Source organism: Schistocerca gregaria, chromosome X, assembly GCF_023897955.1.
Source record: "Schistocerca gregaria isolate iqSchGreg1 chromosome X, iqSchGreg1.2, whole genome shotgun sequence".
NCBI classification, from domain to species: Eukaryota; Metazoa; Arthropoda; class Insecta; order Orthoptera; family Acrididae; genus Schistocerca; species Schistocerca gregaria.
Genome location: NC_064931.1, coordinates 799,399,969 through 799,427,879, shown reverse-complemented (window position 1 = coordinate 799,427,879; position 27,911 = coordinate 799,399,969). Strand labels below are relative to the sequence as shown.

The window sequence follows — 27,911 nt, the reverse complement described above, 5'->3', positions numbered from 1 at the left end:
TTGTTCCCAAACAACTTCTTTTGCTGACTCAATTATAGGTAAAAGCAAAACTAACCTAAGGACATCACACACATCCATGCCCGAGGCAGGATTCGAACCTGCGACCGTAGCAGTTGCGCGGTTCCTCAGTTTTTCTCAGTTCTACAGATGACTATTGTTTCTGCCTTCAGTCATTTTCACTTTAAAGTTGAAAGCTGGCAACAGTGCTGAGAGCTGTCTGGGATCTTCTTCTGCTGACTCGATTATAGGTAAAAGCAAAAATTTTTCTTACTGCCTAATTGAAACGAGTGTGATGTAAGGCATGTCAGAGGAAATAAAAGTTTCAAATATTACCTGTGCTAGACATTGCCTGACCTTCATGTGATGTCATAGTTTTAAAGCTGATATAGTTTATGGGGTGAGTTAATAGATTTAAAATTGCTGCCAATCATTATTTGAATAGTGAAGGGTTAAATCTTGTACATTCCATTATACACTGAGGTGACACAAGTCATAGGATACCTCCTAATATTGTGTTGGGCCTTTTGTGCCTGGTGTAGTGGAGCAGCTTGATGTGGCATGGATTCAACAAGGCATTGGAGGTTCCCTGTGGAAGTACTGAGACATGTTGCCTCTATAGCTGTCCATAATTGTGAAAGTGTTGCTGGTGCAGGAGTTTGTGCAGAAAGTGATCTCTCAGTTACATCCCATAAATGTTTAATTGGATACATGTCAGGCAACCTCAGAGGCCAAATCATTTACTCAAATTGCCTAAAAAATTTCTAGATCAGTATGAAATTTGCCAATCCATATTCATTGCAATTAAGAGAAAATCATCCTTGCGTGAACAATACTGATATATTCTTTGACATGAGACGACCAAGATCCACATTTTTTACAAAATAATTAACAACATTTTAACATTAAAAATCAAAAATGCTGTCTGTATCAGCAACAGATATATATCTATATATGACAAACATAACTGTACTCAGAGATGTGAGATATGGATGCATCAATACACATAGCATTGCCCACATCTGACAAAGGTGCCAGTGATAGGAAAGCTGCTGCTATCACAGTCTGATCATGTGTACTTCTGTAGCAGGCAAAATAAGGCCACCCAGTGGCAGACTTGCTCTCAGTTGCTGTTACTTGACTTGACTCTGCAAGTGAACTATGACTGCTGCTACAGTTTACCTGGATTGATTTCACCATGTGTTTGATACTGCTTTGGCTTATGACAATGTGGTTTCCACCACCACATGATGTGAGTAGAACTGCACTTATCATTATAGTTTTTGTATGGGTGCATAACAAATAGTAGTGCTTGGACTATGTAAGTTTCTATCGGGAACTATTGCTTATGTTATTTCTATCAAGAAGATGAAAAGTTTCTTGAGCTTTGGCAGCAATAGCTAAGCCAGCATCAGGAATTGCTCAAGTACATAACTAGTTTTACGCTGCAGCAGTCAAAGGCACTGCAAGCCACCCTGGTACTTCAGCTATTCAATGAACCTCAAGGAAGCTACAAAGTATATTAAAAATGCCTAGTGCTATGCTGATATCAAGTGTCTGGAACATCAATGGGCCTTTTCTCTCTCTACTAATCCACCATTATAGTACTTGGTTCAAATGTAAGCCTCTTTGTTCAAAACATCACTATTTCCATCATCTAACTTAATTTCTTCATTTTCTAACAGTTTTTGCAACAAAATACATGTGGTATCAGAGAAATGATTACTCTTATAATACAGCAAATCAGATGCTATAAGTTATGCAACATGAATTGTGGATTTGTAGAGGTACAGTAGAAAATGTAAATTCATGTGTGTGTGTGTGTGTGTGTGTGTGTGTGTGTGTGTGTGTGTGTGTCAGTCATACATGGAAACATTAATATGTGAGGTAGCAATTTGCTTATCTCGAGATAAGAAGATCAGTATACAAGCCTTAAGACCGTCTGACCACTCCCTGGCTGAAGTGCTGCAGATTGCCTGTGCATCTGAAATACTGCAAGCTGTGCAACAAAATTTCTCATCTGACTTTGAAATGCCACATCTGGCCTACAGCTGTAGCAATGCAGTGTAGAGAGTTGCCATAACAGACTGTAAAGTGGTAAATAAGTTTCACTCAATGGCTACCAAGTAGCCTCCTTCTCTGCAAACCTGGGCTAGTGCCTGACATTTTCCATGGTATTAAACTTTATTTCCAAGTTACTTGCACAGTTTTCCTTTACATCCCAGACAAAAAAGTCAACATTATAAGTATAAGTGACACACTGCAGAAGTATGTCATAGCATGGTGGGCATTAGGTGTCAGCCCCATCCAGTTCAAATTAATAATGTTACAGGTGCTGGTCATATGCTGGCTTTGTGTAAAACTTTGTTACATGCAACAGTGCAAGCCATTTCACTGAATTTTCTTTACAATACCATTGTATCAATCTCACTTATTAACACGTCTCTGTACTTCAGTGTGTACACTGCCTTGCTAAGCAAAGTGAGTTGCCACTCTTACATCATTTTCAACTGATGGTGACTTATAATCAGGTGTCTCAAATGCTGTCAATTTTTGTAATGGTGGATCTGTTGGTTGAGAACATTTTTGGAATTGATGCATTTTCAACCATTAAATTTTCATTATGTCATGAAATGCACCTCTATGGCTCATTGGTATCCTGTGAAGTTACTTTTTGCCAATTTTCGAACCAAGTTTGGGGAAGACAGTTGACTTTCAGGCAAACATAGTCTTACAGCCAACAGCAAATCTGAGATTTTGCAAAGGTTGTCCATTTTAATTGGTTATTGAGGATCAGATTAACAGACTACACAGAAGTTGTGTCCTCAATTTGCTACAGCCAATGGGATCCAACATTGGTGCTGGTTAGGAAGCCTGGGAGCTTTCTTCTGATCCGAGGAGAGTTTATGGAAACCATTACTGCTCAAGAGGACATTGATTCTTGTCCCTTGTCTCATTTAGATGAACTATTTCTTAAACTTTCAGGAAGAATATTCTTTATAAAAATTGATACAATGGAAGCATATTTTCAGTTGGCTCTTGATGAAGACTCAAGGAATATTTTAGTCTTAATCACACTTTTTGGATTTTACCAATATAACAGGTTGCTTTTTGGTGTGACTAGCTCCTCCATCATATTCTAGAGGTTTCTTGAACAGAGTATTCCATGGGTTCCACTTTGTGTGAATTATCTCAACGATACTCTGCTTACTTGTTGCACAAAAACACAATATTTGCACAATCTGCATATGATTCACGTGGCCTTTGAACAGAAAGGCCTTAAGTGTAAATTTTCAGAATGTGCTTTCTTTCAACAAGTGATCATTGATTTAGGCTATATACAAAGTAAAGAGGGCCTTCTGCCCATTGAAGGATATTTAGGTACTATTCAGAACATGTCTGTGCCTAAATTCATCAAGGATCTTCAACTATTTCTAGGAAAAGTGATTTATTCCCCGAGCAGCCTTCACTGACCACCTACTAAATGGTATCTATAACAAGGTAGCCTCTTTCCAGTAGTCAGAAAAGTTGCATCCTGGTTTTCTCAAGTTTAAATCAGACCTCACATCAGCACCCTGCCTTGTGATTTACCAGCCCCAGTTGTCAGACACATTCCAACAGGGTACTAGGGTTGCCCTCTCTCATAAGTTAGATGATGGTACCGAGAGGCCAATAGCATTTATCTAAAAGACAGTTACACCATATTTACAAATTTTTCTCATCTTATCACTGTCCAAAAAGTGCTCTTGTGACATTCTGGGTATCAGGAAAAATTGCCAGTCACAGCATATTGTCTTCATCGATTGGTCTCTATTTGACAAATTTCAAATAGTCCATTTGTTATCACTCTTCTGCTTATCATTCTCATGCGGATGCACTTTCTTGCCTCCTGGCAGGTCAGAATCCAAACTTTGACTGCCAGGAGACAGTTTGTTAGACAGTGAATTCCAGAAATTGTTTGATGAGCTGCATATAAATTCCTGGGACATTGCTACAACAACTAGGTGTGACCTGTTCCTTCAGTGTGTCTTGCAGCATGTCTGGTTAGGTTAGCCTACCAAGTTCTCTGATGAAGAACCACCTGGCCTTCACTGTATTTTTAACTGGCAGCACCAACTTCAATTTCGACAAGGTGTTGTGTTCCTTACAAGAAAGATGAATGGCAGTGCGTGGTGATGCCATCATCTCTGCAATGTTAGGTGCTCCAATTCTTACATCAGCTGGCCTTATATGGACAATGATGTTGCACAGGCGGTTCACGAGTCTGCATTTGACAAGTACACCAGCCTGCTGCACCCCAGTCATTTTCTCTGTGGCCAAAGTTGATGATAATGTGGGACTCAGGTTATGTTCACTTCATAGGTCCATTCTCAGGCTCCACACGGTTAATCATGGTGAGCTCTTTCTCCCCCTTCCTGTATGTCATCTGCTTCCACCTTCTTGTATGTCATATGCTTCCAGCAGACAATTGCATTGGTCATGATAGTAGCTCTTGGAGCAAATCTTTGGAATAGAGTATGCACTGCAGATGCTAGTGAGAAAAATGGTCCCCAGTTAACAGCAACTGATTTCAAAAGGTTTTTTTAGCTGCAATGGAATTAAGAATTGTACCTTACTCCTCAGGCTGGAAGAATGGATTGGTCATACATTCTAAGTTCAAAAGTTAAACATCTTAAGATTTGCTAAATCAGTTTCAAGGGGAAATGCCTTCCTAGTTTATTACAGGTCTACTCCATTCTATGGTCAAAGCCTTGTGGATCTCCTGTTTACACCCACAAGACCTGTGGGTGCTCTGGCACTGTTACAGCTATGGACATTTGGACTGAATCCAGGATGGATCCAGGAATCAATGGTGGCACAATAGAGGCACCAGGCAGTGTTGGATACAAGATAAAGGATGTTGCACCAGCAGTACAACCAACTGGTTGTGGCACCCTGGTCAGTGGCCCCCCTCTTTGAGGGGAGGGCACAATTGTCATTGTGATAATCACATCACAGCTCTTTCTACTCCCAGATCACAGAAGATGGCTACTTGGATCTCCCTTGATGTTGGCTGAGGGGCACAACCACAGATGATGATATGGCTTCAAATGTGGTTGGATCACCAGACCAGACCTGTCACATCCCACAGGGATGCCTCCACTTCCAGAAGGCTCTGGGCCTATGCAAGAGGTTTCACATACATCACCATCATGGCTGATGGCCATGGATGTCTCTCTGGAGCCTTCCATCATCAGATCACTCAGCTTCCGGCTGCTACTGCCATGTCTTCCTCCACCCATACTGGTCAGGCAGGTGCTGGCCTTACATGCTGGTTCTGTGAGGGAGGAATTTAGTAATGCCATCACTTATTTCATTGTATTCTTTCTGTATAAAAAAAATAAGCATGAGTTTTGACATATCGGACTGGACTATTCCTTTGCCAGTTGCTATTATCCAACCTGCCACTACAAGTGACCTTTGACTGCCATACCCTAGCACTCTAACTCTAGAGCTATTGTTATATTAAATTCTTACATTTCTTTCTCCCTCCATTAAAACAGAAACAACCTAAAATGTCATTGCTTATAAAGATCAGCTGTTTTGCCATTTTAACTTACCATAATTGCTCAAGAAAGACATTACCAACATACATGTTAAGATAAAAGCATGGACAATCCATCATAAAGTTTTACTTAGGTTACCATTAGCAAGAATCCTGTACATGAAATTTTGTATTCATACATGCAACAGTATTTATACAATTCATACTCAAACAACTGTCAGTAGAACATAAACTAAACCATCTTGAGATTTCACAAGTCATGCTGGTCTCTTTAATCCATGACAACTGCGTATTAATTACAGGTTATTGATATAGACATGAAACAAAAACATAGTCATCCCAAGGCTGAAAATAATATGAAGGAATGTCTTATTCAATATCTGTAAAATTGTGCATGATAACTACACACAAGGAGGGCAAACAAGGTCAAAATAGTACTATCAGCAAACTTTCTGTGATACAATTTTCATAAAAATATGAGACCTCTGCAAGGCAAGAAACTGACATATGCTTTACAACAATGGTCCAGCTTGTACAGTAAAAGTGTTGAATTTCATATTGAAGTATGTGATACATGGCTTTTAATCTATTACCCAGCACATGGTATCAACTATTTTACTATCTTATGACAACCTTTAACATTCATTTTTCAGTTTATTATTTAATTTATGGAAGAAGTATGTGATACATGGCTTTTAATCTATTACCCAGTACATGGTATCAACTATTTTACTATCTTATGACAACCTTTAACATTCATTTTTCAGTTTATTATTTAATTTATGGAAGAAGTATGTGATACATGGCTTTTAATCTATTACCCAGTACATGGTATCAACTATTTTACTATCTTATGACAACCTTTAACATTCATTTTTCAGTTTATTATTTAATTTATGGAAGAACTGTAGATTACATACCTGCTGACATTAAACATGCTGTGTCATCAACAAAACCAGAAATTTTAATAATTTGTAGTGTTGTAATGTAATGTGGAATGGGTGCTTCTGGATGCCAGGAAGAGCACAGGGTGCAACCAACTGCTGATGGTGACTCCTGTCAGTACTAATGATGTGTGTCACTTTGGAATTGCAGAGATTCCCTTTGGTTTCAGACAGCTGTCTGAAGTGGTAAGGACTACCACTTTTACTTGTGAGATGAAGGCATAGCTCACCATCTGAAGCATCATCGACAGGACTGACTACAAACCCTTGATACAGAGCTGAGTGGGGGGTGTGACTCGGAGGCTCAGATATTTTGATGACTGTGTAGGCTGCAGATTCCTTGACTTGTGTCATAGAGTGGTGAAGTTTCAGGTTCTGCTTAATAGGTCAGAAGTATATTACACATAGGAAGCAGCTACACAGGTAGCAGGGGCTGTGTGGAGTGGACTTGGCAGTTTTTTTAGTTTAGAGGGTCTTGGGAAATTACAAAAAGGGCTTTAGTCTCTAAGGATGTAGGGCAAACACAACAATCAGTATTGTAATTGTAAACTGTTGTAATTGTGGTGGGAAAGAACCAGAGCCTCAAGTGTTAATACAAAGCACTGAAGCTCAAATTGTTGTAGGTAGGGAAAGCTGGCTAACATCAGACATAAGTGCAGCGATGGTGTTCAGAAAGGATAGATTAAATACAGTTTGTGGTGGAGTGTTTATTCCTGTCAGAATTAACTTACCATGTAGTGAAATTGAAACAGATAGTTCCTGTGAGTTAGTGTGGGGAGACCAGAATGACAACCAGAATAAATTAATAATAGGTTTCTTTTAGTGACCCCCTGATTTAGATGATACAGTTACTGCACAGTTCAAAGAAAACTCAAGTCTCATTTCAAATAGGTACCTCCCTTGTACGATTATAGTTGGTGGTTACTTCAATCTACCCTCAATATGTTGGTGAAAATACATGGTTAAAAGACTAGTAGGCATAAAATATTTTCTGAAACTGTACTGAATGCTTTCTCCAAAAATTATTTTGAACTATTAGTTCAGGACTTTACTTGAAGTGTATAACATTGTGCAAATATACTTGACCTCTTAGCACCACATAATGTTGAACCAATAGGAAGCATCATGATGGATACAGAGATTAGTGACCACAAGGTCATTGCAGCAAAACTGAGAACCATAACATCCAAATCCACCAAACATATACAAAAATATAACTGTTAAAAAAAAAAAAACAGATATAAATTTGCTTAATGCTTTTCAAAGACACAGTCTCTATGCCTCCTGAACTAACTATATAAACGTAGAACAGATGTTTCTTAAATTTAAAGAAACAATATTGACAGCAATAGAGAGGTATAAAGGCCTATCAAATAAATGAATAAGAGATGGTGATCCCCCGAGGTGCACAAAACAGGTCAGAACACTGTTTCAGAAACAATGATAGAGACATACTAAATTTAAAAGAACACAGAATCTCCAAGATAGGTAATGTTTTACTGAAGCTTGAAATAAAGCTTGGTCTTCAATGTAACATGCTTTTAATAGTTTCTCCAAAAACCTCTGTCTCAAAATATGGCAGAAAATCCAGAGATTTGACCTTATGTAAAGTCTACCAGTGGCAATGAAGAATCACTACCTTTACTGTATGACAGCAAAGGTAATGTTAACAATGACAGTGCCACTAAAGCAGAGTTACCAAACATGATTTTCCAAAATTCATTCACCAAAGAAGACAAAATAAATATTCTGGAATCCAAAACAAGAATAGCTGTCAACTTGAGTAACTTACAAGTAGATATCCTCAGTGCAGTGAAGCAGCTTAAATAACTTAAATAACTTAATAAAGGCAAATGCTTTAGCCCAGATTGTGTAACAGTTAGGTTCCTTTCGGAGTATGCTAATACAATAGCCCAACACTTAGCAGTCATATACAACTGTTTGCTCAAAGAAAGATCTGTGCCTAAAGACTGGAAAGTGCACAAGTAGCACAAGTACTCAAGAAAGGAAATATGAGTAATCCACTGAATTACAGGTCCTTCTCTTCAACATTGATTTACATTAGAATTTTGGAACATATGCTGTGTTTGAATTACCTCAACGAAAATAATCTATTTACACATAAACAGAACAGAGTCAGAAAATACCATTCTTGTAAAACACTACTAGTTCTTTATTCACACAATGAACTGAGTCTTATTAACAGTCCATCTCATACTGATTCCATATTTCTAGATTTACAGAAGACTTTTGGCACTATCAGCACAACTGATTTCTAATCAAATTGTGCCTATGGAGTATTTTCTCAGTTGTGTGACTGGATTTATGATATCCTGCCAGGAAAATAAAAGTTTGTACTATTTGATAGAAAGTCACCAAGTAAAACAGAAGTGATATCTGGCACTCCACAAGGAAGTTTTATAGGCCCTCTTCTGTTCCTGGTCTACACAGCATGAACATGAATAAAACTGATAAACTGCAGGGACAGTTTCCTGACTGGGAATGGACGAAAAAAGATTTTATGAATGTGTGTTCGGAAATGGATGGTGTGTGTGCAATGATCACAAATCATCCCACCACACAGTACAGAGCTGATTGCATCCACATCACAACAGATGTTCAAAGTGGCTTCCATGGGATGCAATGTACACAGTTGTCAAACAGGATGCACATAATAATACTTTGGCTTACTCAAGCCACTTGGCTGGAGCTTGTACTAGGGTTCTCCTCAATACCCTAGTGCACACACATTCTGCTGCCTCCCTGCATGTTCACCTGTCTGAAAGGACCCATGATCACACAAATGCCCAAAAAGGGATTGAAACACTGTGTGATGTGGTTGGTGTCTGTGAGTATACTTGTTATGGTACAGCCTTGCTGCCTCTCAACCATTTCCAGCTGCTTGGCTGTACACAGGCACCATCTTGGATTGTTCCTGACATGAATACCAGAATATTCTACTGCTTACAGTATACTACATCAGTCACACAGCCTGCAACCCACAAGGAACATGTGGCATGTGGTCAGAGGAACTTTCATTTGTCAATGCCATCCACTGTGGCAATGATGCAATCCCAGACACATGTTCACAGGACCTGTTTCCCTCCATTTCTAGTCAGGAATCGATCCCTGCAGTCTGTCAGTTTTATTAATGTTAACTCTGTATAAATTATTTATGAGACAATCTTAGCATCCCTCTTAAATAATTTGCAGATGATGCTGTCATTTATCACTTGTAAAGTCACCAGGCGATCAAAACCAATTGAAAAATGATTTAGACAAGATACTCATATTGTGTGAAAAGTGGTAATTGACTCTACATAATGAAATGAATTATTATCCACTAAATTTCGGTTACACGATAATTTGCATAAAACAAAAGGCTGCCAATTCAACTACTTAGGTATTACAGTTACATAAACTTAAATTGGAATTATCAAACAAATAATGTTGTGAGGAAGGCAAGCCAAAGATGATGTTTTATTGGTAGAATGCTTATAAGATGCAATAGGTCTATTAAAGAGACTGACTACACTACACTTGTTCATCCTCTTCTGGAGCACTGCTGTGTTGTTGGGTTGTTGTTGGGGAAGGAGACCAAACAGTGAGGTCATCGGTCTCATCGGTTTAGGGAAGGACAGGGAAGGAAGTCGGCCGTGCCCTTTGAAAGGAACCATCCCAGCATTTGCCTGGAGCGATTTAGGGAAATCACGGAAAATCTAAATCAGGATGGCCGGATGTGGGATTGAACCATCGTCCTCCCGAATGCGAGTCCAGTGTCTACCCATTGTGCCACCTCGATCGGTGCACTGCTGTGCATGATGGGATACTTGCCAGATGGGATTCACAGAGGACAGTAAAAAAGTTCAAGGAATGGCAGCTTATTTTATATTATCATGAAAAGGGGAGAGATTTGTTATGCAAACTGGGATGGTAATCATTAAAACAAAGGCATTTTTCACCATGGCAGGACATTTTCATGAAATTTTTATCACTAACTTTAGCTTCTAAAAACGAAAATATTTTGTTGCCATCAACTTACATAGGGAGAATGATCATTATTGTAAAATAAGAGAAATCAGAGTCCACACAGAAAGATTCAAGTGTTCATTTTTCCTGTACATTGTTTGAGAGTGGGACAGTAGAGAAACATCTTGAAGCGGGGTTGACCCTCTGCCAGGCACTTAATTGTGAATTGCTGAGTAGTCATATAGATGTAGATGTAAATATAGATGAATATCAACAAAGAAATATCAAGCCTGTTTAGCAATTTACAGCATAAAGTACAAAGTAAATTGAAAAACTAAAAATTGAGTGACAACTTGTGTAAATATTAGCAGTTGAAATAATTACGTTACTTAGTAGAAACTTAGATTTTTTTAGGTCTAATTGTTTACAGTTCTTATTATGTGAAATTTAGCTTTCATCTACATTTACATCTTCATGGTTACTCTGCAATTCACACTCAAGTGCCTGGCAGAGGGTTCACTGAACCATTTTCATACTACTTCTTCACCATACCACTCTCGAATGGCGTGTGGGAAAAAGGAACACCTAAATCTTTCCATTTGAGCTCTGATTTCTCTTATTTTATTATGATGATCACTTCTTCCTATGTAGGTGAGTGTCAAGAAAATATTTTTCTTTCGGAAGAGAAAGTTGATGATTGAAATTTTGTAAATAGATCTCGCCATAAAGAAAACTGCCTTTGTTTTAGAACACTCTGTGTTTTAGAAAACAATTTATGAAGAATACAGTGACTTGACTCAGTGTTATAGATCACATTGTTTGATGCCTTACAGAAAATGAAAAAGAAATGTACTGAAAATTATTATCTGTTAATTCTGTTGTTTTTGGAGTGAAAAATTTGATGAAAAACACTGTATGTGAAAATTGTTTTAGTATTGTGGAGACAAAAGGCATGTGGAAGTGACAAGTGATTATTTAGAACTTATAAGTGAAAAAGATATGAAAACAATGGCAGGGGAGGGGGATGTGATTTGGGGTTTGACCAAAGTTTTGGGAGTTCATCTTCAGAAAGGAATGTGCTGTGAGAAGGGCTTATGAGTCAACTTAGGGGAAATAATGACAAAATTGACAAATTAAATGAAACTTTGAGTGTCAAAAATGGTGAAACAGTGACTTGAGTAGTGACATAACAGAAAACAATGTCAAAATTGACAAATTAAATGAAAAACTTAGCAAAAAATTTGACAAAACTAAAAGTAAAGTAGTGATATAACAGAAAACAATGTCAAAATTGACAAAGTAAATGAAAAACTTAGTAAAAAATTTGACAAAACTAAAAGTAAACTGGATTATTAAGTGAAAGAAACAAATGGAAGAATTTCAAAAGTAACCAGAAAACTGAAAAATGAACTTCAAAATAATATCAAGAGAAAATGAAATGACTGACATTAACTGCTAGTGAGAACTGATTTAAATCAATGGGGAAAATAAAAAATTCGTGTCAAAGTGGGATTCGAACTTGAGACTCCCGCTTACTAGACAGATGTGCTAACAACTGCACCTTCAGAATACAGTGGCCATCACAAGTGCATGGACTACCCTAGGATGCCTCCTGTCAGACCTAAATTCTCAACTTGTCCACACAATACTGATGTAGTATCCCTTACACATTATCCTCATAACACACAGAGTTTCACTGATTCCTATAAGAAGCTCGAAATTTATCGTGGACTTCAATGCGAGAGGCTTATAACAGTTTCCACAAAGAAACTTTGTCTCAAAACCTGGCAGAAAATTGAAAGAGGTTCTGGTCATATGTGAAGTATGTTAGAGGCATAAAACATCATCCGAATTTGTGTAAAATGCTTTCTCTGAAAATTATTGAGAGCAGTTCGGTCATGATCCCATGTGAATAGTAAACGGTTGTGAAAACACACTTGACCTCTCAGCAACAAATAATCCCGAGTTAACAAAGAGCATCAAAATGGATACAGGGATTAGTGAACACAGGGATGTCATAGCGAGAATGAGTATTGTAACCCCCAAATCCTCCAAAACTAAATGGAAAATATACCTATTCAAAAAAGCAGATAAAAATTCACTTGATGCCCTCCTAAGAGACAATCTACACTCCTTCCAAATTAATAATATAAGTGTAGACCAATTGTGGCTTGAATTCAGAGAAATAGTATCAGCAGCAATTGAGAGATTTATAACAAATAAATTAACAAATGACAGAGCTGATCCACCTTGGTACACAAAATGGGTCAGAACACTGTTGCAGAAACAACAAAACAAACATGCCAAATATAAGCAAATGCAAAATCCCAAAGACTGGCGGTCTTTTACAGAAGCTTGAAATTTAGCTCAGACTTCAATGCAAGATGCTTATAACAGTTTCCACAATGAAACTTTTTCTCAAAACCCGGCAGAAAACCCAAAGAGATTCTGGTCGTATGTGAAGTATGTTAGTGGCAAGAAACAATCAATGCCTTCTCTGCGCGATAGCAATGGAGATACTATCGAAGACTATGCTGTCAAAGCAGGGTTACAAAACACAGCCTTTTAAATGCCTTCCTAAAAGAATATGAAGTAAATATTCCTGAATTTGAATCAAGAACAGCTGCCAACATGAGTAACTTAGAAGTAAATATCCTTGGAGTAGTGTAGCAACTTAAATCACTTAATAAAAGCAAGTCTTCTGGTCCAGACTTTATACCAATTATGTTCCTTTCAGAGTATACTGATGCATTAGCTCCATACTTGACAATCATATACAACCGTTTGCTCAATGAAAGATCTGAACCCAAAGACTGGAAAGTTGCACAGGTCACACCAATATTCAAGAAAGGTAGTAGGAGTAATCCACTTAATTACAGGCCCATATCATTAATGTCGATATGCAGCAGGATTCTGGAACATATATTGTGTTTGAACCTTGAAAAAATGACCGATTGACACACAGTCAACATCGGTTTAGAAAACATCATTCTTGTGAAACACAAGTAGCTCTTTTTTCACATGAAGTGTTGAGTGCCATTGACAAGGGATTTCAGACTGATTCCGTACTTGTGGATTTCCAGAAGGCTTTTGACACTGTACAACACATGTGGCTTGTAGTGAAATTGCGTACCTATGGAATATCGTCTCAGTTATGTGAATTGATTTGTGATTTCCTGTCTGAGAGGTCACAGTTCATAGTAATTGATGGAAAGTCATCGAGTAAAACAGAAGTGATTTCTTGCCTTCCCCAAGGAAGTGTTATACACCTTCTGCTGTTCCTTGACTCTACAAACAATTCGGAGATAATCTGAGCAGCTGTCTTAGGTCATTTGCAGATGATGCTGTCATTTGTTGGCTAATAAAGTCATCATAAGATCGAAACAAATTGCAAAATGAGTTAGACAAGATATCGGAATGGTGTGTAAATTGGTAGTTGACCATAATTAATGAAAAGTGTGAGGTCATAAACTATTAAAGCACACAGACGGTATTATAAAATTCGCTCCTTTGAAATTGGTGTTACAGTAGGCGCATTAGCGATGGGATACAGCATCTCCAAGGTAGCGATGAAGTGGGGATTTTCCTGTACGACTCTTTCACGAGTGTACTGTGAATATCAGGAATCAAGTAAAACATCAAATCTCTGATATCACAGAACCTGCAAGAACGGGACCAACAATGACTGAAGATAATCGCTCAATGTGACAGAAGTGCAGTATGGAGATTCTGGAGTGTTACAGGGTTGCAGGTACATGTTTGAAGATTCTGTCCTTTAGATAACCCCATAAGAAATAATCCCATGGGTTGAGATCAGGACTATAAGGGGACCATTCCACGCCATGCCCAGTAAATACACTGAAGAGCCAAAGAAACTGGTACACATCCCTAATATTGTGTTAGCCCCCCTCCCTCCCACAAGTGCCTCGAAGTGCCACAACACAATGTGGCATGACTCGACTAATGTTTGAAGTAGTGCTGGAGGGAACTGACACCATGAATCCTGCAGGGCTGTTCATTAATCCACAATAGTACGAGATGGAACAGTACATTGCAAGGTATGCTGAATACTGTTCATGTCTGGGGAGTTTGGTGGCCAGTGGAAGTTAGAAGAGTGTTCCTGGAGCCACTATGTAGCAAATCAGGTTGTGTGGGGTGTCACATTGTCCTGCTGGAATTGTCCAAGTCGATCAGAATGCACAATGAACCTGAATTAATGCAAGTCATCAGACAGGATATTAATATATGTGTCACTGGTTAGAGTTGTATCTGGACTTACTAGGGGTCCCACATCACTCTAACTGCTCATGCCCCACACCATTACAGAGCCTCCACCAGCTTGAACAGTCCCTGCTGACATACAGGGTCCACGGATCCATGAGGTTGTCTCCATACCCGTACACCTCCATCCACTCGATACAATTTGAAATGAGACATGTCTGACCAGGCAACATGTTTCCTGTCTTTAACAGTCCAGTATCAGTGTTGTCAGGTCCAGGTGAAGCATGAAGCTTTGTGTCATACAGTCATCAAGAGTATATGAGTGGGCCTTCAGCTCTGAAAGCCCATATCAATGATATTTCATAGAATGTTTTGCACACTGACCCTTGTTGATGGCCCAGCATTGAATCTGCAGCAATTTGCTGAAGGGCTGCACTTCTGTTACATTAAGCGATTATCTTCAGTCATTGTTGGTTCCGTTCTTGCAGGCTCTGCGATGTCAGAGATTTGATGTTTTACTGGATTCCTGATATTCATGGTACACTCGTGAAATGGTCGTACAGGAAAATCCCCAATTCATCGCTACCTTGGCAATGCTGTGTCCCATCGCTAATGTGCCGACTATAACATCAATTTCAAAGTCACTTAAATCCTGATAACCTGCCATTCTATCAACAGTAACCAATCTAACAACTGCACCAGACACTTGTTGTCTTATACAGGTGTTGCCAACTGCAGTGTCGTATTTTGCCTGTTTACCTATCTCTGTATTTGAATACGCATGTCTATACCAGTTCCTTTGGCGCTTCAGTGTACTATGCTGTCCAGAGCAATGATCCAATCTCTGAACATCTCCTGAATGAAACTGAAGATGTCTCCAGTATGGTGTGGATGTGCTCCATTCTGCATGAACAGGTAGTTTTGGAGCATTCAACAGTAGTGTGCAGCCCATGCAAATTCTTGTACCAGCACCTTTCTGTAGTTGTCTACTGTAACAGTTTCTTCAGTAAAAATGGGCCAATAATGCATTGTGCACTGATAGCATACCACACAGTGACTTTTTGTGGATTAAATCTTGCAGCAGCTTGGACATGTGGATTCAGATTGCCCCAGTGCTGCCAGTTCTGTTCGTTGACATAGTTGTGGAGATGGAAGTGTGCTTCACAATTAATCCAGATCCAGCCGTTATTGATTGTTCCATTTTCAGAGGCCTCAGTCATCTCTACATCTGCATCTACATCTACATGGATACTCTGTAAATCACATTTAAGTGCCTGGCAGAGGGTTCATTGCACCTTTACAGTTCTCTATTATTCCAATCTCATATAGCACGTGGAAAGAATGAACACCTGTACCTTTCTGTGCAAGCTCTAGTTTCCCATATTTTATCATGGTGATTGGTTCTCCCTATTTAGGTCAGCGTCAACTAAATATTTTTGCATTCAGAGGTGAAAGTTGGTGATTGGAATTTCGCGAAAAGATTCCGTTGCAACGAAAAATGCTCTTGTTTTAATTATGTCCATCCAAAATCCTGTATCATTTTAGTGACACACTCTCCCCTATTTCACGATAATACAAAACATGCTGCTTTTCTTCAAAATTTTCTGATGCAGTCCATCAATTCTATCTGGTAAGGAGCCCATACTGCACAGCAGTATTCTAAAAGAGGACAGTCAAGTATAATGTAAGCAGTCCCCTTAGCAGATCTGTTACATTTTTTAAGTGTCCTGCCAATAAAACATAGTCTTTGGTTAGCCTTCCTCACAACATTTTCTATGTGCTCCTTCCAATTTAAGTTGTTCATAATTGTAATTTGAATTTATGGCTCTTAGATTTGACTGATTTATCATGTAACCGAAGTTTAACGGATTCCTTTTAGCACTCATGTGGATGACCTCACACTTTTCGTTATTTAGGGTCAATTGCCAATGTTCGCACCATACAGATATCTTTTCTAAATCATTTTGCAATTTGTTTTGATCTTCTGATGATTTTACTAGTCATTAAATAACAGCATCATCTGCAAACAATCTAATATGGCTGATCAGATTGTCTCCCAAATCATTTATATAGATAAGGAACAGCAAACTGTCTACAATATTGCCGTGGGGCATGCCATAAATCACTTTTGTTTCACTTGATGACTTTCTGTCAGTTACTACGAACTGTGACCTCTCTGATAGGAAACCATGAACCCAGTCACATAACTGAAATGATATTCCATAAGCAATCAATTTCACTACCAGCCACTTGTAACCCATTTGAAATCCCTTGTCAGTAGCTCTCAACACTTCATGGGGGTAAAGAGCTAGTTTTATTTCACAAGAAGAATGTTTTCTAACTCTATGTTGACTGTATGTCAGTATAACATTCTCTTCATGGTAATATATGTTCCAAAATCCTGCTGCATATCAACATTAATGATATGGGCCTGCAGTTTAGTGGATTACTCCTACTACCTTTCTTGATTATTGGTGAGACCTGTGCAACTTTCTACTCCTTGGGTAGGGATCTCCTGTCAAGTGAATGGTTGTACATGACTGTTAAGTATGGAGCTATTGCATAAGCATACCCTAGAAGGAACCTAAATGGTATACAATCTGGACCAGAAGACTTGTTTTTATTAAGCGATTTGAGTTGCTTAACTACTCCAAGGATATCTGCTTCTCTGTTAATAATGTTAGAAGTTGTTCTTGGTTAACATTCTCAAATATTTACTTTGTCTTCTTTGGTGGAGGAATTTTGGAAGGCTGTGTTTAGTAACTCTGCTTAGACACACTGTCTTTGATAGTATCTCCATTGCTATCACACAGAGAAAGCATTGATTGTGGCTTGCCACAAGCGTACTTCACATACAACTGCCATCTCATTGGACTTCCTGCTAGTTTTTGCAACAAAGTTTGATTGTGGAAACTATTATAAGCATCTCGCATTGAAGTCCATATTAAATTTCGAACTTCTGTAAAATATCACCAGTCATAGAGACTTTGCATCTGTTTAAATTTGGCATGATGTTTCATTGTTTCTGCAACAGTGTTATGAACTGTTTTGTGTACCAAGGAGGATCAGCTCCATCAGTTGTTAATTTACATGGTATAAATCTCTCAATTGCTGCTGATACTATTTCTTTGAATTCAAGCCACATCTGGTCCACACTTATGTTATTAATTTGGAAGGAGTGGGGATTGTCTCTCAGGAAGACGTCAAGTGAGTTTTCATCTGCTTTTTTGAATAGGTATATTTTTCATTTATTTTTGGAGGATTTGGGGTTTATAATATTCAATCTTGCTACAACAACCCTGTGTTCATTGTATTTTCAGGTTTATTTGCAGCTAACATTCTGCACATATGACCAGAATCTCTTTGGATTTTCTGCCAGGTTTCGAGACACAGTTTCATTGTGGACACTGTTATAAGCATCCAAGTCTGCACTAAATTTTGAGCTTGAGTAAAAGATCGCCAATCTAGGGGATTGTGCATCTGTTTAAATTTGGCATGTTTGTTTCATTGTGTCTGCAAGAGAATTCTGACCTTTTTTGTGTACGAAGCAGGATCACCTCCTTTGTTTATTAATTTATTTGGTATAATTCTCTCAATTGCTGCTGATACTATTTTTCTAAATTCAAGTCACATCTGGCCACACTTATATTATTATTTTGGAAGGAGTGAAGATTGTCTCTTAGGAGGGAATCACGTGAATTGGGCTCACAAACTAACTGCTCAAAATAATTTTCAGATAATGCTTTTAGCACAATTTCAGATGATGTTTTATGCCTACCTCTAGAATTAAACATGTACTTTCACTTACATTTTGAGGGTAAATTAAGGTCATCACCAACTATTATTGCGTGAGTTGGGTGCTTGTTTGAAATCAAACTCAAGTTTTCTTTGAACCTTTCAGCAATTGTATCATCTGAATTGGGAGGTCAGTAAAAGGATCTAATTATTATTTGATTCCAGTTGCCATGAATGACCGCTGCCTGTACTATCTCAGAGGAACTACCTACTTCAATTTTGCGACAAGATAAACTACTTCTAATAGCAACAAACCTGTCACCAGCAACTGTGTTTGTCCTATCCTTTTGCAACACCGTTTGGTTCTTCGTAAAAATTTCAATTGGACATATTTCCGGCTTTAGCCAGCTTTCAGTGCCTATAAGGATTTGAGCATTAGTGCTTTCTATTAGTGCCTGAAGCTCTGGTATTTTCCCAACACAGCTAATATGACAATTTACAACTGTTATACTGATGTGTCCCGTATTTACGTTTCTCCTCTGTTCAGCCTGCATCCTCTGTGACTGAAGCTCTTTTTGGATTTCCCAAAACCCTCTAACCTAAAAAACTGCCCAATCCATGTCACACAGCCACTGCTACCCATGTAGTCACCTCCTGCATGTAATGGACCCCTAACCTATTCAGCAGAACCCTAAACCCAACCACAATATGGTGCATGTTGAGGAATCTGCAGTCTATACAGTCGCAAATCAGTCTGAACCTGTCAACTATGCTGCAAATGGTCGGCACTGCTTTCATCTTGCAAGCAAGACTGGCAGCCTTTATGACTTTTGTTAACTGCTCAAAACCAGAGAGAACCTTTTCCAATCCAAAGCGACACTCATCATTGGTACGGATTGAGCCACCACCTGCAGATGGCTGCACCCTGTGCTCCTAATGGCATCCAGAAGGATATTTCATACTAATTAATCCCTAACTATAATTTTATCATCATATTCCTTATAACACTTGAATAATACACATAATACTTCATTATCTCCATAACACTACATATCATCATCATCAGGCTTTTGACACCGTTCCTCACAAGCGTCTTATAACCAAACTGCATGCCTACAGAATACCGCCTCACTTGTGCGACTGGATTCATGATTTCCTGTCACAAAGATCGCAGTTTGTAGTAGTAGACAGAAAGTCATCAAGTAAAACAGAAGTATTACCGGGTGTTCCCAAGGAAGTGTTATAGGCCCTCTATTGTTCCTGATCTATATTAACGAAATAGGAGACAATCTGAGTAGCCGTCTTAGATTGTTTGTTGTTTACTGTCTTCTAAAGTCATCAGATGATCAAAACAATTTGCAAAATTATTTAGGTAAGATATCTGTGTGGAGTGAAAAGTGGCAATTGACCCTGAATAAGGAAAAGTGTGAAGTTATTCACATGAGTACCAAAAGAAATCAGCAAAATTTCAATTACGCAATAAGTTACACAAATCTGAAGGCTGTAAATTCAACTAAATACTTAGGGATTACAATTACTAATAACCTAAATTGGAACGATCACATAGATAATATTGAGGGTAGAGCAAACCAAAGACTGCAGTTTATTGGCAGAACACTTAGAAGATGCAACAGGTCTACGAAAGAGACTGCTTACACCACGCTTGTCTGCTCTATTCTGGCTATTCTGGAGTATTGCTGTGCAGTGTGGAATCTGCACCAGGTGGGACTAACAGATGACATTGAAAAAGTACAAAGAAGGGCAGCTCGTTTTGTGTTATCAAGAAATAGGGGACATAGTGTCACAGACATGATACGTGAACTAGAGTGGCAATAATTAAAACAAAGGCATTTTTCATTGCAACAGGATCATTTCATGAAATTTCACCAGTTTTCTCCTCTGATTATGAAAACATTCTGTTGGCATCCACCTACACAGGGAGAAATGATAATCATGATAAAATAAGAGAAATCAGGGCTCGCACAGAAAAATTTAAGTGCTCGCTTATCCCGCGTGCCGTTCGAGAGTGGAACGGTAGAGAGACAGCTTGAAGGTGGTTCATTGAACCCTCTGCCAGGCACTTTACTGTGAATAGCAGAGCAGTCATGTAGATGTAGATCATTTTGACCATAATGCATAACAGGACAAACCAGGGAACTGGTTTGCTAGGATAAAATGAAACATCCTCTGAAAAGTAAACTGGTACATGGATTCATAACAACATGACCAATGATCAGAGCAGCAGAACAGCCATGAGATATACATATACCATTGCCTGTGAGTTTGTGCAGCTTACAATGATAATTACATGGACAAATGAACTGGGGCAGCATGACAGGATTGAGTAAGGGAGGCTGTTGGGTAGAGGGCAAGGGTGCAGTGAGTTAGTGGAGATTGAGATTAGCAGCATTATGGGTGCAAAGGATGGGTTTCAAGGATAACTCCCATCTGTATAGTTCAGAAAAGCTGGGGCTGGAGGGAAGGATCCAGAGAGCATCCATTGAATTAGGGTATGTTGCGCTCAGCAGCATATTCCACTATGTTCTTGCCCACAGTTTGGCGGTGGCCACTCATTCTGATGGACAACTGGTTGGTTGTCATCCACACATGAAATGCAGTGCAAAAATTGCTGATATTGAATACTATCTCTCCCAACTTCCTTCAGACTTCAAACCCTCTACCTCATTCCATATATGTCTCATCAGTTATATTCTCACATGCACCTATTTCTCCTTTGAGGGAAAGATATACACCCTAAAGCAAAAAAAGCACCACAAAAGAACTTCTGGAATGAGACAGAAATTGGTAGATGCAATGTACATGCACAGACAAACAAATTATTACAATCTTAGAAAAAATTGGATGGTTTATTCATGAGAAAGGGCCTCACAAACTGAGCAAGATAACACGTCAGTCCACCTCTAGCTCTTATGCAAGCAGTTACTCAACTTGGTATTGGTTTGTAGAGTTGTTGGATGTCTTCCTGAGTGATATCATGCCAAATTCTGTCCAATTGACATGTTAAATCATCAAAATCCTGAACTAATTGTAGAGCCCTGCCCGTAATGCCCCAAATATTCTCAATTGTGGAGAGGTGTAGTGACCTTTCTGCCTGGCACTTAAATGTGCCTGGCAGAGTATCCATGTAGATGTAGATGTAGATGTAAATGTACACAACCCAACAAGCCACATTCCTTGATGTTAACGTCCACATCAAAGATGGCTAAATCGGTACCTCTGTCCATATAAAAACTACCAACCACCAGCAATACCTCTACTTTGATAGCTCCCACTCATCCCATACCAAGAAGTCCCTTTTGTACAGCCTAGCCACCCATGGCCATCACACATGTACTAGTGAGCAGCCCACCCTAAATACGCCGAGGGTCTCACTGAGGCCTTCACAGACTATATTTACTCTCCCAACCTTGTACAAAAATAGATCTCCCATGTCTTATCCTTCTAGTTACCCACCACCTCCCAGAGTCCCACTGTCTGGCCACAGATAAACATTAGTGCCACCCAGGATTGGAGCAACTGAATTACATTCTCCACCAGGGTTTTGTCTGCCTCTTGTCATGCCCTGAAATGAGTTATGTCCTACTCACTATCCTTCCCACCCTCTCACAGTGGTATTTCGCCACCCACCAAACCTAAACAACATCCTCATCCATCGCTACACAATCTCTGCTCCCAACCACTTGACTCATTGCTCATATCCCTGTCATATACATTGATGCAAGACCTGTCTCATACATCCTCCCACCGCCACCTACTCTATTCCAGTCACAAACATCACCTATCACATCAAAGCCAGGGCTTCCTGTGAAACCAGTCATGTGATCTACTACCTCACTTTCCGTCAGTCTTTTTGTTGTGCCTTTTTGCGAATCAGCATCTCCACTGTATGGTGAGTAGCATAATACTGTAATATATGGAATACTGATTTAATAACAATTAACTTAATAATTATTGAAGATGGGCTATCATGCTTGTTACTGGTAGTGAGTAGCATCAAATAGTAAAGTAGAAACAAGCACTGAAAGACAAATACATTATAGTTCATGAAGAACTTAAGGAAAGAATCTGTGGGGTTACTATCACTGGAATTATGTGTAAAATTCTGACTATAATGGAATAATTTGCAGTATGTAATTATACTTAACCAATTAACACCTTTTTACAGCAGGTACTGTGAAGTAATATTTCTGAAATAGATTACAATTTGTTTTCATACTTCATAAATATTAACAATTAGTTGTTATTTGTCTTGCTTAGGGAGGTTTCAGTATGTTGGTACAATATGTACATAAGATGAACATGTAGATTTTCAAATTTTGTTCTAAATATGTCCTTGGAAACAGATGTGGAAACAATTATAACAATGAATGTATAGAGTAGAAAGGAATATCAATCTATTTAATGTCTAATGAGGAAAATATGAGCATTTTCCTATTTCATTTACTAATGATCACACTAATCAGTTACTTTGTTTAAGTGAGGTAAACTGTACATGAAGATGCTTTGTAATTTTTTGTAGTTATCATGACTCTATTCCTACACTATAATGAGAGTATGTGTATCACACTGGAATGAAAAATATAGTATATTTGCTCATACTCCCAGTTTTTGAAACATAAACCTTCACAGTTGTGTAAATAAATTTGTAGTGTACACATTAAGTAATTATATGACAAGGTTAGACTAGTACCAATGAAAAGGAATTTAACAAAGCTAAATTTACTTGACTATTAAAATGGGCAAGTTCTGCTCACATTGTACTTACATTTGCATATATTTACTAACACACCTATATAAAATTTTGAACTGAATTAAAATTATTACTAAGAGTATTATTATCTTACATAACCACTGATATTTATTTTTTTGGTGTGAACATTGTATCTTTCATGCCCTGGGTTTAAATCAAAACTTATGAATTTATACATTTTGTAGGAAATAAGAAATGTGTGACTGAGTTTAAGGGAGAATTCAAGTGCAGGAGACAATGGTGGATGCTTGATGTCAACAGAAAAGAAGGAAGAAAGAAGATGAAGACTACTTAAATTTTTTTCTATTTCAGTGTGTCACATACAACACAAACAATTACCCGGTTATGATTATATAAAAAGACACAATTTTTTGTTACAAATCAAAACCTATACTGTCTTAGTTCAGATTGTAGCAGTTTCCCCCCTTTCTTGTTATATAAACATTATGACAGAATTTGAAGCATAAATTTTGCACATGTAATTCAGGGGATGTGCATAATGCAACACTTCTGAATCTCATACTGGAGTATGTGATACACAGTTTTTAAAATATTATTCGATGCATGGTACCAATTATTGTACTATCTTATGACTAAATTTTACATTTATTATTTATTATTTAATGTTATATGGAAGAATTTTAGATTACATACATATTGACACTAAACACACTGTATCATAAACAAAATCAGAAATTTTAATAATTTGTAATAAGGTATTTATGTATTTATAATTACCTAAAACAAAATTGTCAAATTTAAAAGTATATCAACTCAGTTTTCTAGTGCAGCTATTTTCCTATGAAGTTATCATTTTGAAAGTTTCAGAATATCAAGATAGAAATAGCAAGGTTACTTAGTATTGTATCACATTAAGTATAAATAAAAAAATGTCTATTCATGTAGTCGCAGTAGGAGAAAACACATATAAAGGTTAAGAAAATGTGCAAGCTTTTGAAGCCAATGGCTCCTGTTTCTAGCAGAAGGGTTGAAGGAGAAGGAAGAGGGATAAAGGAAAAGGACTGACAAGATTTAGAAAATGGTGAACATTAAGGAAAATTCATCCTAGGTCAGAGGAGGCTTACCAAATAGAATGAGAAAGAAAGACTCATGTTTTCAAAAAGACTGACTGTAATATGTGATGGAGTTCATCATGGTAAGAGAGGAGTCATTGGAGAATTAGAGATGGTGGGAGTTGGGAAAAAGGCAGAGGGGTGGGGGGATTTAGGTAAAAAAGGAACGCAAGCAGGGAAATAGATTGGGAAAAGGCAGAAAAATTCACACAAAAAATCATGATAACAGACAACAGTTAACAAGAGGTAATAGGTCAGTGAGTAAATCTCACAAGAAAATTGGACTATATGGTAGGAAAAAAATATGATAGGAGAAAATTATGACAGTGAATTGCGATTGGGCAAGTTCTTGGAAAAGACATGAAAACAAACAGAAGCTTAAAAACAGGGCAAACAGAAAGAGGAAGTCATTGGCAAAACCAAAATCTGATGCACTTTGAAGGTAACATAATGCAGGAGATGGCAGTAACAGCTGATCAGTGAATTTTGGCAAAAAATAACCATACAAAAAGATGAGAGAATTATGTAGAAGCAAGGTAAGTGGTGAGGGGGAAAGAAAAGAAAAGTGCTCTCAAATTTTCAAATAAATTGGCAAAAGATGATTAGCAGAAGGTCCTGCAGTGTATAGTGAACTGTAAACAATAAGTTATATGCAAATTTGCAAATAGCAATAGATCTTTTTATGCACATGGAAATGATTATTGGAAAAGATGTAGGGGCAAGATGTTGGTTAATACAGGTGGTAAAAATAAATAAACGTGTCGACTAGCACGTAAGGTTGAAAACAGACAACAGTTTGAACAAGACAAAGAACAATAAAGATTGACTAGGGGGTTACATAAGAAGAAATGATATCTACAAGAGCTAATATATCAATGAAAATAACCAACTTTTGAAATTATATATATATATATATTCACTGAGTCACAGCAGGAGTAAACACATGAAAATTAAGGACATGTGCAGGCTTTTGGAGCCAGTAACTCCTTCTCCTGAGCAAAGGGTTGAAGGGGGGATGAAGTGAAAGACTGGTGAGGTAAGTCTTCCCTGCCCTAGGCTTATGGATAGTTTTTTGACACCCCTCTCCATTTCCTAAATCTCACCAGTCCTTTTCCTTTCCCTTGAACTCTTCTGCAAGAAGAAGTAGCCACTAGCTGTGAATCTTGCGTATTTACAATCTTTTATATGTGTTTTATCCTGACACCGTTTAGTGAGATTTTTTTCTTTTTTTAACCAGCCAATTATATTATACAGTAAAGTCTTGATTAACTGAACTTGGGTCAACCTAAAACCTGGTTATCCAAAATGCCTCTAAAAATTGCAAAGCCCAAAATTAATATTGTACTGCACAGAAATAATTTGAGGATGAGTGTGTTCTGAGCTACAGTTAGCAGGGAGAGTTGAACATATGAGCCTGAATTGCTTCCCAGCCTCAGACTCATCAGTATAAATACAGTGCATTCCAGGTGTAAGACTATGAGCCCTTGTTCAGTAGAAGATATGTGTTTCACAGAAGTGAAGGAGAAGTGCTCATTGCTTTTAAGGTGTGAGCCTCAGTAGCTTCACACAGTTCACCTACAGTGGATGGACTAGTTTGGCACACCCACCACAGATGCCAACCAGGGACTATGGTCACACCAACTAGGCAAGAGAGACAATGGGCAACAAGCTCATTATCTCTGACAACAGCAGCCAATTCCCTGTACCCAATATAGCAATCTGCACAGTATAACCTGTGGCCCAAGGGTTGCCAGAACAACTGCACTTCTATTTCAGATCAAACTGCAGTAGCAGTTATGAAGTTACGAGCAAGTGCTGTAGACTGTTTAGAGATGCCATATGCAATACAGTATATTAGTGAACAGACTTTTTGCTGGAACCACCACAGCCACAGTGCTGCATCACAGATCTGGACTTAGTCTTGTGTAGTACGTTCAGTATGGTGCACTGCAGCAGTCATTAATATGTATTTGTTTATTTAATCTGATCTGTTTAGGACCATCAGGCCCTCTCTGGGCCAGGGTTTCACACATACAGTAGCTTTTTTAACATCATAGTTACCTAATTAATAACAGTTTTAATATGACAAACAGTATTGAAATTATTTGAGTTTCTAAAGTGGCTATGTGAGTAAATAATACTGACTATGAAATAACTAAGTTAATACTTTCAGTACTCATACTACTGCACCTGCTGCCTTTAATACTGATAATAGTAAAAATAATAACAATAATAATAATAGTGATTATAATGACAATAACGACAGTGATAGATGTAAAAAGTACTGATAGGTGTACAAAATACATGTTTTCTAATATACTGAGTTCTGAGGAAAGGAAATTTAAGGAGACTGCATGAACTAAGAATACTGGGAAACAAGGAAGATTTACTTGGAAAGAATGATGTACAAGGATAACGAGTGTGTACAGGGACAAGGCAATTCTTATTGTTGCTTTAATAGCTATTTCATTATCTGTCTTTTGAAGATGGAGATATTATTTGGTTCTCTAACATAATGTGGTAGGTTATTTCAGAGTCGGATTCCTGCTACTGAGAAGGACTTCAAGACCGTGGATGTAAAATGGTATGGGTTAGGATGGATTTCGCTCTGATGGAAATGGGTGTTCCTGCCATGTTGTTTAGACAAGAGTGTTACTGTTATGGAGCAATATAAGGCACAGTGTTCATTGATAAGACAACAGAGAAGACAGAGGGTATGGAAATCTCTGTACTTTTCTGGACAAAACCCGAGTAGTTGTGTACATGATGGTGAAATATGATCAAAGAGTCCAACATCACAGATATGCATCCATACGCATCCATAACCAGTTCCAGGCACTGAGAGCTTTCCTGAGAAAGGCCTTGCATGATAACATTGGGGTTATCAATAACTAGAAATTTAAGTGTTTGTACAAGTTTTTTTTTCAGGTCAACAAAAAATAGCTTCTTATATTTTTGTTGGCCGTGGAGAGATGCTGATGCCTTCTTGCACATTGAAGTTACATGCTTAGTTCAATTTAGATTTTCATCTATTATTACTACCAAATTATTTGCTGAAGGAGAGAAGTTGATATTTATCCCATTTAGGGTGAAAAATGGTAGAAATTCCTGATCCTTTGGGCTAAAGAACCTAGAATTATGAACCAGTACTGCTAGTGACACAGTTCAGCACATCACAACAGTGGCACAGTTTGTATTGTAACTCAACACTCACACTTCAGTCAGTATTGTGACAAGTGACTTACACATGGACTATATTTCTCGGGGTACTTGGCTAAGTTATGGGCAGCAACTAAAGTGACTATGCTTCAGTGGACATTATTATTTGGACTTCACTGAAAAGGTATTTAATGTAGATTAATTATACACTACAGTGTACTTTCTCTGGGTTTCTACCTTCTGTTGTTGTTTTCAAAAGAAAAAATTGGAAATTTGTCGTAAGTTCTATGGGACCAAACTGCTGAGGTCATCCGTCCCTGAGCTTACACACTACTGAACCTAACTTAAACTAATTTATGCTAAGGGAAACACATCCACTCATGCCCGAGGGAGGACTCGAACTACCGAGGGGGGGGGGGGGGGGGGAAGCCACATGAACTGTGGCAATGTACCCTAGACCATGTGGCTACTACGCATTCAAAGTTTTTGTGGACATA

At 38.1% G+C, this 27,911-nt stretch overlaps 1 protein-coding gene across 2 annotated transcripts in view; it reads right to left on the bottom strand.

The window, feature by feature from the left end:
- The window catches only part of LOC126299386 (uncharacterized), a 478,915-nt gene that overhangs the window by 8,280 nt on the left and 442,724 nt on the right, over positions 1-27,911 (bottom strand). The gene's annotated exons all lie outside the window — the stretch shown is intronic.